Genomic DNA, 12581 nt, shown 5'->3' on the forward strand with positions numbered 1-12581 from the left:
AACGAGAAAAAGAAGAAGAGAGGACAGTGGACATCTTTATCTAGCTGTCCGAGATCGGATATCATCTTTAGTCATGTACACAGTTTACTAATACAGAAATATGTTGTATACTTAATGTTAGAGCCAGTATAAGTAAAATAATTTATGTGAACCATCTATGATACTATTCAACTGTGTGTGTATGTGAGAAAAATGTATCCTTAACATGCTGTTAACAGATAAGTTGAGGTTTTTTAAAAATATACACAGATTTGCTCATTTTTGCATCGGCACTAGAGTTGGACTTTGTGTTTTTCTTTTGCAAATAAAGAGCAAAACCAAACAGAACCTTTGGTTTGGATACTGCAACTTGATGATAGAAAATTAAAAACACTGCACTGCAACAGCATCCTTGAGATGTGCTTGAAAGGGAAATTTGTACAACCAAGGTATGCAGAACAGCATCTCTAAACACAGCACATATGGAACTGTAGATGGCCTACAGCATGGATCCACCCATGTGCATCCATCGTGTCTTGTATCCGCAGTACTGGCTGGTGGTGGGGGTGTAATGCTGTGGGGCACGGTTATTATAGTTAGCTAAAACTAAATACAAAATTAAAACTAGATGTAAAAACAAAACCCTTTAGTTATCTAAAAATTGAAATAAAATCTAAAAACGATTATGTGACCTTGGAAAACTGAAAAATAAAAACATGGGAGAAATATCTCCATTTTCAGTATTTGTAATATTGGTAAAAAAAAAAAAAACATTATGAGCTGGTCTGATGAGGCATTGATGAATGTATTTACTGAGACTCTTAATGCCAACAAGAGTGTAACTACTTTCAAAAAGTTCTGTATTTCTATTGTAATTTGTGCTGACTTTTGACAAAGTATTTACAAATTAAACTAAACTAATTAAACCAAACACTTTTGAGCAAGAAATACTAAAAACAGTCATTTGAAAACAGAAACTATAAAAACTCTGGTGTTGTGGATATTTACTTCACTTTGGTACCAACTTACACTGCAGCATATTATTGAAACAGTAGATTAACACCATGGATGTAAAGCCAACAAATCTCCAGTAACTGTGTGATGCTGACATATCGATATGGACCAAAATCTCAGGGGAAGCTTTTTAGCACCCTGCTAAATCTGTGGCAGGTGAAGGCAAAATGGGGTCCAATACTCCTAGAAACTATTGCAACAACAAAATCGTCTTCAGTGCAAATTTTTGACAGCTAATTTCATTTTACAACAGACTTGAAAAAAACCTAGGATTTTATTTGTAACTTATTTTGGCAAATATTTAGGGTGATGTTGCTGAGATGGCCTGTTTTATAGTCTCACGGAAGACTAAAGATATTAGTTTTGTTTGTTTATTTGTTTTTTGTTTCATTGTTTGTTACTTACATTTTGCAACATGAATATTAGATAATATAATATTATTAGAATATCAGAATTGCATTTTAGGTCTTCATCACAAAGGATCATAAGCTCCTTCCACATATTTAATGCAGGCTCCAGTATACAGTGAATTTTCACCTGGTATTAGGCAGACAGGATGCGTAACACCAGGTGTGATAATTAAGACGTCCTGAACAGAGAAGACGTCGATCTCTTTTTCCGGAGAGCAGAGAAGGACAGTCCGGGGGCGGATGCAGTGGAATTCGAGTTGGGGTTGCTCGGAGCTCGACAACAGCTGTACACGGCCAGATCCTGGTGTCTCTGTTCTTTAGAGTCGCTGACGGAACCACCAGGTGGAGTAGTAACGGAGGAGAGCTGCTGCGTACGTGGAGGTAGGCCTACTGTTGGTCGGCGAAGGGTTCGCGGTGCGAATCTCGGACTGAGCGGCTACTAACTGCTGGTTGGACACTGCTGTGGATGTTTTGTCCTATTTCATTGTGCTACTCTGTGCTCGTAGTTTGGGAATTCCTCTCACTGGTTATGTTTTTGGATTTTACACCTTCCTCAGAGGTACTTTGCTTTCGTCTGATTTTAACGAAGGGGAATTAAAATATTTTTGTAAAGTTATGATTATTGTTGTGTTTCTGCTCCACTCTGTTTCTAGCACAGCTCACACTGCTGTGGCATCTAAATTGTTAAAATAAAATTAGAGATCCTCGGCTATTTTGAACTAGGTGGTGTTTCCTTTTTCAAACACCACCCAAAGTCATCCGTCATTCCGCGGATCGATCGATTGATTGATTGATTGATTGATTGATTGTCTTACCCACATATAGTGTACAAGTGTCCCAGTCATCGTAATCTAAGAAGCTTGTCATGAAAAGCGTCTGGACTAAATTTATTGAAGACATTGAAGAACAGAACTGGATGAGTACAGATATTACTGCCCCTGCTTTAGAGAGGTGAAGTGTCTCAAGGTTTATAAGGTTGGAGAAACCTGCAGTCAGCTGAGACTGAAGAAGTCACCTGGATGAGTGACGAAACGTTTCTCCCACTGAAAACGCTACGTCCAGAAGAACAGAATCAACCTGTTGGGATTTTTTGGGGATGGACTGCAATTGCTACTAAATGTTACCATGTGTGTCTTTCTACCATTTTACTTTGTGTACACATTTTATTTGGGCTTTAATTGTATTTTGCTGACACAACATCTGTGTTTCTCATTGCTTATTTGCTTGCTGGTGAAGAGCCAAGAGGAGATTTAAATACTGTTGGATCATGACACTTTATTATACATCAAACATCAATCTCACAGTTCAAAAATATAACAAGAAGAACAAAAGAAAAAAACGTTTTAAAGGGTTAGTTTTACAGATCATTACAGATGCATGCTCATCCAGGTCAGTAGATCCTAAAAAGTTGATTCTGTACATCTGGACATTTTCAGTGAGAGAAACGTTTCGTCGCTGATTCAAGTGACTTCTTCAGTCTCAGCTGACTGCAGGTTTCCTCAGCCTTATAAACAGTACGTTTGCACTGAAACCAGCACCACTGAAGGAACAAACAGTATGTTTTTGTCTTTCCACCTTTAGTTCAGAACATACCATCATGCAGTGCTTTAGACCTTAAAACTATATCTGTTTTGCATGGCAGCCCTCACAAAGAAGGCTACAGGAGGAACACAAAGAGGTAAAGAGGATGGTAATGAACATATACCTCATAAGAGGGGACAGCTGTTTTCTTCAAATCCAGTTAAAATAACATTCATTTCATTAAGCCAGTTTGTCATGTAGTTTCGAATTGTGACCACAGGGAGGCAGTGTGTGAAACGTTTTCTACAGTTGAGACAATAAATGTGGGTCATTTAATTAAAGCCATAACTATTTTATATGTGTCTAGATGACTTGGTGATGATGTTTGAAGACCACATGGACAGAAAACACCTCCAACAAATTTGCATGTTGGGTTTTAATGAGCAGTGCAGTTAAACAGCAGGATGAATGATTTTGTATTTGCAGCTTTTAAGGAATAATTTAATATATATTTTTTCTTATATTTAAATCCCAGTAACTGACTGAAAAGACTGTCAGTCCTGTGTTTTTGTATAGTTATTTTACGAAGAAATTCAATTCAATTCTATTCATATAGTGCCAAATCACAACATTAGTTATATTGTACAGTAGATCATACAATAATAGATACAGAGAAAAACCCAACAATCATATGACCCCCTATGAGCAAGCACCATGGCGATAGTATGAAGGAAAAACTCCCTTTTAACAGGAAGAAACCTCCTGCAGAACCAGACTCAGGGAGGGGCGGGGCCATCTGCTGCGACGGGTTGGGGTGAGAGAAGGAAGACAGGATTTCCGGCTCTTTTTTATAGAACCAGCTCTTTCGGCTCAGCTCACTAAAAAGAGCAGAAAGAGCCGGCTACCAACCAGCTCTTCAGGTTGCTTTAATTTATTATTAACAACAATATAAAATTATGCACAAAAGGAATTACTGATAAAAAAAAAACAACGTGGTTTTATTTATATATGTTTATATATAAATATATACGGTGGCCCCTAGAGACAAAGCACGTACAAACTCCAAAACACATTTGGTTATTTTTTAAATTATTTCCTGGTGTCAGCTGTTTCCTTGTTAAGCAAGCACAACAAACAACTATTGGTATGTTAAATATTTTTAAGTAACTTTATATATTTTACCTTGTTGGCAGTTTGCCTGCTTTTAGCTGTGCGTCCCTTGTCTTTGATCTGTCCTTCCTTATCTCAGTTCAAAGGTATATCTCATGGATTATGAAGTGTTAGAGAATCTATTTTGTCAGTGTTCCTTATTGCGCTGTCTTACTTCCTTCATGCTGTTTTCCCGATTGAAAACCTGAAAAGCGGGGCGAGCTTGAATGGTGAAAAAGAAACTTTTTTTTTAAGTGACATCAATCGATCAAGCCTTTTATTTGTCACATGCAAAGTTTACACCTGGAAAAACAATGAAATGTACAATACAATGGGCAAGTGGAGGAGGGGAAAAAATGAGACCTCTACTCATTCTGGCCTCCTGGTGGCAGGTCAGCATGAGAACAGAAAACAAAAACAACTCCTCTGCACAGAGAGCACATACATCTCCACATCACAACACCATAAACCACATGACAAGCAACTGGGGTGGGTAAGGGGGTGAGAGGTGAGCCGATGTAGACACAGCCATGCTGCCCTGCAGCTATTAATCCAGCGCTGGGCCCAGACCCACCGTCTGACCTCGGTCTTGGAGATAAGCGTTTGAAGGCGTTTGGAATCCCGGATGAGGGTGCATAGGATGGGAAGGAACAGTCTAAACACAGTCTGTTATCAGGGAGAAATTTTTGTTGTCCAGCTCCAGCCTTGAGACCACAGCTGGCGCCGATATGGTAGCTGCATGAAATGATGGTGGTTTCCTTTAGTGCGAACAACTGCATGTCAATTTTACAGTCGATCTAAATGTCCGTCAATGGTCTCTCAATCTCCCGTTGGAGATTTATTTATATTGCGCCAAATCGCAACAAAAGTCGCCTCAGGGCGCTTCATAGATACAGAGAAAAACCCAACAAATATATGACCCCCTATGAGCAGCACTTTGGCGACAGTGGGAAGGAAAAACTCCTTTTTAACAGGAAGAAACCTCCGACAGAACCATTGCTGGCTGTCTGAGTGGTGTCCCAGAAACGATGTGGGCTTCATAGATAATTGGCAAACCTCCTGCAGAACCAGGCTCAGGGAGGGGCGGGGCCATCTGCTGTGATTGGTTGGTGTGAGAGAAGGAAGACAGGATAAAGACACAATGTAGAAGAGAGCCAGAGGTGAATAACAACTATGATTCAGGGGATGTAACTTTTATTAGGGAAAACGCCAAAAAACATCTTATGGATTTTGAAGCATAAATGACGATAGCCAGTTTGAGTTATGTAAATGCCAACTACCACCCAGAGTGCTGTTTAGCAAAACTAACAAAATGTTTTTAAAATGTGTTTAAAGAATGACACTTTTATGTATGACAGTAAATTAGAACGGTAACGTGTGGGGAATATGTTCTTGAAGAGTCACTCTTGCATCTTTCAGCTTCACAGACCACCTGGCAGTCATGTTTGGAAAACTTCCACCTTGGGTTACTAACTGCTGGTTGGACACTGCTGTGGATGTTTTGTCCTATTTCATTGTGCTACTCTGTGCTCGTGGTTCGGGAATTCCTCTCACTGGTTATGTTTTTGGATTTTACGCCTTCCTCAGAGGTACTTTGCTTTCGTCTGATTTTAACGAAGGGGAATTAAAATATTTTTGTAAAGTTATGATTATTGTTGTGTTTCTGCTCCACTCTGTTTGTAGCACAGCTCACACTGCTGTGGCACCTAAATTGTTAAAATAAAATTAGAGATCCTCTTGGAATGAAAAGCGTCTCGACTTCTTTAAATTTCTTGAAGACGTTGAAGAACAGAAGTGAATGAGTACAGATACAGTGGGATGCAAAAGTTTGGGCAACCTTGTTAATAGTCATTATTTTCCTGTATAAATCGTTGGTTGTTACAATAAAAAAAAAAGTCAGTTAAATATATCATATAGGAGACGCACACAGAGATATCTGAGAAGTGAAATGAAGTTTATTGGATTTACAGAAAGTGTGCAATAATTGTTTAAACAAAATCAGGCAGGTGCATAAATTGGGCACCACAAAAAAAGAAATGAAATCAATATTTAGTAGATCTGCCTTTTGCAGAAATTACAGCCTCTAAACACTTCCTGTAGGTTCCAATGAGAGTCTGGATTGTGGTTGAAGGTATTTTGGACTGTTCCTCTTTACTAAACATCTCTAGTTCATTCAGGTTTGATGGCTTCCGAGCATGGACAGCCCTCTTTAACTCACACCACAGGTTTTCAATAATATTCAGGTCTGGACTGAGATGAACGTTCCAGAACGTTGTACTTGTTCCTCTGCATGAATGCTTTAGTGGATTTTCAGCAGTGTTTCGGGTCGTTGTCTTGTTGAAAGATCCAGCCCCGGCGCAGCTTCAGCTTTGTCGCTGATTCCTGGACATTGGTCTCCAGAATCTGCTGATACTGAGTGGAATCCATGTGTCCCTCAGCTTTGACAAGATTCCCAGTCCCTGCACTGGCCACACAGCCCCACAGCATGATGGAACCACCACCATATTTCACTGGAGGTAGCAGGTGTTTTTTCTTGGACTGCTGTGTTCTTTTTCCTCCATGCATAACGCCGCTTGTTATGCCCAAATAACTCAATGTTAGTTTCATCAGTCCACAGCACCTTTTTCCAGAATGAAGCTGGCTTGTCCAAATGTGCTTCAGCAAACCTCAAGCGGCTCTGTTTGTGCTGTGGGCGGAGAAAAGGCTTCTGCATCACTCTCGCATACAGCATCTCCTTGTGTAAAGTGCGCCGAATGGTTGAACGATGCACAGCGACTCCATCTGCTGAGATGATGTTGCAGGTCTTTGGTGCTGGTCTGTGGGTCGACTCTGACTGTTCTCACCATTCGTCGCTTCTGTCTATCCGCGATTTTTCTTGGTCTGTCACTTCCAGCCTTAACTTGAACTGAGCCTGTGTTCTTCCATTTTCTCAGTATGTTCCTAACTGTGGAAACAGACGGCTTAAATCCCTGAGACAGCTTTCTGTGTCCTTCCCCTAAACCATGATGGTGAACAATCTTTGTCTTCAGGTCATTTGAGAGTTGTTTTGAGACCCCCATGTTGCTGCTCTTCAGAGAAAATTAAAAGAGGAGGGAAACTTACATTTGACCCCCTTAAATACTCTTTCTCATTATTGGATTCACCTGTGTATGTAGGTCAGGGGTCACTGAGTTTACTAAGCCAATTTGAGTTCCAATAATTAGTTCTAAAGGTTTTGGAATCAATAAAATGACAACAGTGCCCAAATTTATGCACCTGCCTGATTTTGTTTAAACAATTATTGCACACTTTCTGTAAATCCAATAAACTTCATTTCACTTCTCAAATATCGCTGTGTGTGTGTCTCCTATATGATATATTTAACTGACATTTTTATTGTAACAACCAACGATTTATACAGGAAAATAATGACTACAAGGTTGCCCAAACTTTTGCATCCCACTGTATTACTGTCCCTGCTTTAGAGAGGTGAAGTGTGTCAAGGTTTATAAGGTTGGAGAAACCTGCAGTCAGCTAAGTCACCTGGATGAGTGACGAAACGTTTCTCCCACTGAAAAGGTTACGTCCAGATGAACAGAATCAACCTGTTGGGATGACTTGGTGATGATGTTTGAAGACCACATGGACAGAAAACACCTCCAACAAATCTGCATGTTGGGTTTTAATGAGCAGTGCAGTTAAACAGCAGGATGAATGATTTTGTATTTGCAGCTTTTAAAGAATAATACAGACCATAGGAATAATTTAATATATATTTTTTCTTATATTTAAATCCCAGTAACTGACTGAAAAGACTGTCAGTCCTGTGTTATTGTATAGTTATTTTACGAAGAAATAATCAATAAAATTAATTATCAAATGTGTAGAAAGTCTGTTTGTGACTCCAGTTTGAAAATAGTCACCACAGAAGCTTATTTTTTAAATCTTTTCCTGGTGTCAGATTTTTCATTCTTAAGCAAGTTACAACAAAAAGCTATAGATACGTTAAATATTTGAGTGACTTCATATTTCCCCTTGTTGGCCGTTTGTCTGCTTTTAGCTGTGTGTCATTTCTTTTTTTCCCCTTATCTCAGATTAAACGTATATCTGGTGGATTGTGAACTGTTGGAGAATCTATGGCATGTGTAGCATTGTTTCAGTGTTCCTCATTGCGCTGTCTTACTTCCTTCATGCTGTTTTCCCGATTAAAAACCTGAAAAGCTGCTTAGCCGCAACCTTTTCTAAAATCCTAGCAATTAATGGTAATTTTGAAATTGGTCTGTAACTGCTAATAAGAGAAGGGTCTAACTTGTTTTTTTTTTTTGTTTGTTTTTTTTAAGTATCTCGGGGTCTTGTTCACAAGTGATGGGAGAAGGGAACGGGATATCGACAGACAGATTGGTGCAGCGGCTGCAGTGATGTGGACGCTGTAGCCTACCAGTCTGTTATGGTGAAGAGAGAGCTGGGTGTAAAAGCGAAGCTCTCAATTTACCGGCCGATCTACGTCCCCACCCTCACCTATGGCCACGAGCTGTGGGTAGTGACCGAAAGAACGAGATCGCGGATACAAGCGGCAGAAATGAGCTTCCTCCGAAGGGTGGCTGGCCTCTCCCTTAGAGATGGGGTGAGAAGTTCGGCCATCCGGGAGGGGCTCAGAGTAGAGCCGCTGCTCCTCCTCATCGAAAGGAGCCAGCTGAGGTGGTTCGGGCATCTGACAAGGATGCCTCTTGGGCGCCTCCTGGGTGAGGTGTTCCGGGCATGTCCCACCGGAGGGAGGCCCCGGGGCAGACCCAGGACACGCTGGAGAGATTATATCTCTCGGCTGGCCTGGGAACGCCTTAGTGTTCCCCCAGATAAGCTGGAGGAGGTGGCTGGGGAGAGGGAGGTCTGGGCTTCTCTGCTTAGGCTGCTGCCCCCGCAAGCCGGCCCCGGATAAAGCGGATGAAGATGGATAAAATGAATAAACCAAACTATTTGCATAGAAATGTATTTCTATTCCTATTTGTTGGATCTTCCAACGATAGCCTGCTGTTGTATATTCAATCCAATCATACACGAGAAGGCCATTTTTAAGCAGTTTAACAGAATTTAAGCAGTTTAACAGAATTTGACAATTTCTAAAGTTCTGGGTTACAAAAGTCCCATAACCTTTAAGAACTTTGCTTTATTTGCCTCCGGTCATTGCAGAGTTGTTCATCTCATCTATGTTGTGCAAAGGCTAATCCAGAGACAATACCCCAGCATCAACAGGTTCAGTGGTGCAGGATTAATGGAAGGCTCCTCACGGAGATCTCCGACTTCTCTGATCAATTTCGTAAGTCGGGGTTCCACTGTAGTGTAGTTTTATTGCATATTTTATATCATAAGTATCAAAAAGGGAGCATCAGTAGGAAAGTAACAATAGGAACACAGGGCCTCTCTCAGTAGAACGTGGGACGGGTGTTACACTTATTTGAAAAACCTCTCAGAAAAGTAGGATCAAGGTACACAATGAAGCCCATATATGTGATTTCATTTTTTTATTGAGTCAGTAAAACATTATTATTACTTTATTATAACTACAACATAAATCCATATTTGTTACTAAACTTCAAATAGGTGAATCATCATTCCTATCATTTATGCTAACTTTTAATAGAGATAATTTTCTTGATAATTACAAAATCAATAGCAAGGATTTAACATGAGCATGATTAGATTCTATGCTTTCACAAGTAAATACATGAGAACACACTCTGAGCAGCATCAGACTTCTACGAGTGTCACTTTGTTTGGATGACCACTGTTGGTTGAGACACGAAACCAGTTGCAACTGGTTGCGCAGGCATCATCATCATTGCTGGCTGGACAGTTGGAATAGGCTGCATGCTGACAACAGGGTTATTCTGTACAGTGATGACAGTCGGGTTTTTCTTGCGATGCTTTAACTCGCGATGCATCTGACACCAGGAGCACCACTCGCAGAAACAGGAAAGTACAATATCCTTACAGAGAGAGCCCTGCAGAAAGAGCATACAAGCATACAGATTTTGTGTAATTCAGGTGGAAGAGCAGGTTCAACAAAATCTAACAATCAGAAGTTTGGTAGATTAATCCCTTGGAATCTCCTCGGAAGAGATATTATGTGTGTGAATGTTAGACAAAAAAGGTTTAGACATAGATTAAATCCAATATAGATTTTTTTTGATTTGGTGAATAAGATTTGTAATTCCTAGTTAAGTTAATTTTTGAGTTCAGTGTCACCATCAAAGGCTTCATACCTTGATGCCATATCGGTTTCGCATGCCAGCTCTTAAGGACAAAACTGCAGGAGGAACACAGATCGGTATCCCACAGGCTGCTAATATACCAGGGCCACATATATCACATAAAGGGAGACAGCTGTTCTCTCCAAAGTTTCCTGAAACAGTGCAGGCGAGACAGGGGCAGCACCAGAATCCATAGCAGCCTGAAAAACACAGACACACATCAATAAAGTGGTAACAAGTCTCAAAAGATGAAGGCAACACAAATGAGGAAAAAAAATCCTGAATTTAATCTGTGAGTCAGTAAAATTTAACTGGCTTCTTACAAGTTTTCATATCCTGACAACAGCCAAGGACATCACTGTCCCAGTCTGTCAAGGGTTTTCCTGCAATTGCCATTGTATGTTGAACTTCACCCACAGACACTGAACGCTCACTCTGTGAAAGTCGAGAAGAAAAAGTAAAATAACTACAGCTGACACACAGTGCTGTATAATACATCTACATCTCTACATTAAGCTTGATTTACAAAGTAAATTCACAAGAAATGTTATATTGCAAGGTGAAGACACTACAGCATTACACAGAGAAAAAAGTAAGCACGAGTAATCATCTGGTGAGTGTAAGAAAAAATTAAAAGCTTTCTATGGACATTCAATTGACCTCTGTTTCCCTGAACAGGACTAATGTACTGCATGTGCACATATGTATTTCCAAAAAATTAAAAAGCGATAACTTTTCTATAAAACTGCTACTAGCTTCATGATATAAATTACCTTTCCCAGTCTATGTAACAAAGTTAATGTGAAATTACTTGTAGAAAACTGGAAACTCTTACCTTTTGTTGCTGGACACCCTCTGCCCACTTCTGATCCTTGAATGAATGACTGAAAGGATGCTCCTTGGATTGGGAGTTTTATTGTCAGTTGGGTCAACACAAACAATGCTGCAAAGCCTGAAATGCTGAACACTGAGAAATGAAACTAAAAGTGCATTCCTACAACAGTATCTGCCCATTATGTGTTAATAATTGCATCAAACAAGGAAAAACACAACTGACATGTTTCAAAAAGGATGCTTATTATAAATGAAAGAGTCCCAAATAGTAAAGAAATAGTTCCTCCCCCCCCCTTTGCACAAGTCGAGGAGCGTGTCTGGTTACATTTCACTGTGAGCTATACTTTATAACTATGCATGTGACGAATAAGGAACCTTGAATCTCTTGAATCTTGAATTTGGAACAGGAGCTAATAATAATTATTATCATGTTTGTCTTTTTATCTTAACAACCAATAGAACTTACTGTGGTAGGATAGCTGTACTAATATTGCCAGTTTATCTTCCATATTGCTTATTTTTGACTGCACATTTCTCTAATGTATCAGGATTTTAGTTTTCTCACCCTTTTCCTTCAGTGTCGTTATGCATGAGAACAAATGGAGGTTATATATAGTTTTTTTTAATTACATGTTTGGTTGATTTTTTTTTTTAAGTGAGTGATACATGGATAAGTCTGTGGTCTCCACATGCTTCAAGAGATTCACCGTCGTCCCTGTGCCCAAGTCCAACATGCCCTCATGCCTGATTGACTACTGGCCTGTTGCACTGACTTCTGTAGTAATGAAGGTGTTCGAGAAGGACTGCACCCTTCTCTAACAGATCCACTCGCCTACCAACCTAGACGCCATCGCCCATGTCTTGCACACCACCCTTAGCCATATAGACAAGAAACAGGGTAACTATGGCTACGTTCACACTGCAGGTGAAAGCGCATCAAATCCGACTTTTTTGACCCTCTGCGACCCATCTATCCGATCATGGTCTGACAGTGTGAACGGCGCAAATCCGATATTTTCAAATCCGATCTGGGTCACTTTCGTATGTTGTACTGAATCCGATACATATCTGATGTTTTAGAAAGCGACTGCTGTTTGATGGTCATGCCGCATTAAATCCGTCTTTTACGTCACCGACACAAGACAGACGCCAATTATCAGCGCCGGAGAAGACATCGTGAACGCTTCCTGGCCATCCCGTGTAGATGTCAGTGAAACTGTTGGGAAGACAACGTGAACGTTTTATTTGTACTGTATAATCTGCAGATTCTGACAGAAATCTGCAACTATCCTTTGAAGCACCGCTCCTCTAAAACAGCAATAAGGATCATTATTAGGTTATTTACATTATTATGTAAATAACAAAATAACTTAAAGCAAAAATTGGGAAACGTAAAGTCCGAAGTCTTTATATTAAGGCCATCAGTCAAACACTACTGTTGCTCTGG

General features: G+C 40.0%; 1 long non-coding RNA gene across 1 annotated transcript in view; it reads left to right on the forward strand.

Annotated features, from left to right (window-relative positions):
- Nucleotides 1-12581, forward strand: part of LOC120735681 — a 22710-nt gene continuing 10129 nt past the window's right edge. The window contains exon 1 of the long non-coding RNA XR_005696333.1: nt 1-1784. This is a non-coding gene — a long non-coding RNA (uncharacterized LOC120735681). The remainder of the gene's footprint in view (nt 1785-12581) is intronic.

The sequence above is a fragment of the Simochromis diagramma genome, unplaced genomic scaffold (assembly GCF_900408965.1).
Source record: "Simochromis diagramma unplaced genomic scaffold, fSimDia1.1 OVJJ01000816.1, whole genome shotgun sequence".
In the NCBI taxonomy this organism is placed as follows: domain Eukaryota; kingdom Metazoa; phylum Chordata; class Actinopteri; order Cichliformes; family Cichlidae; genus Simochromis; species Simochromis diagramma.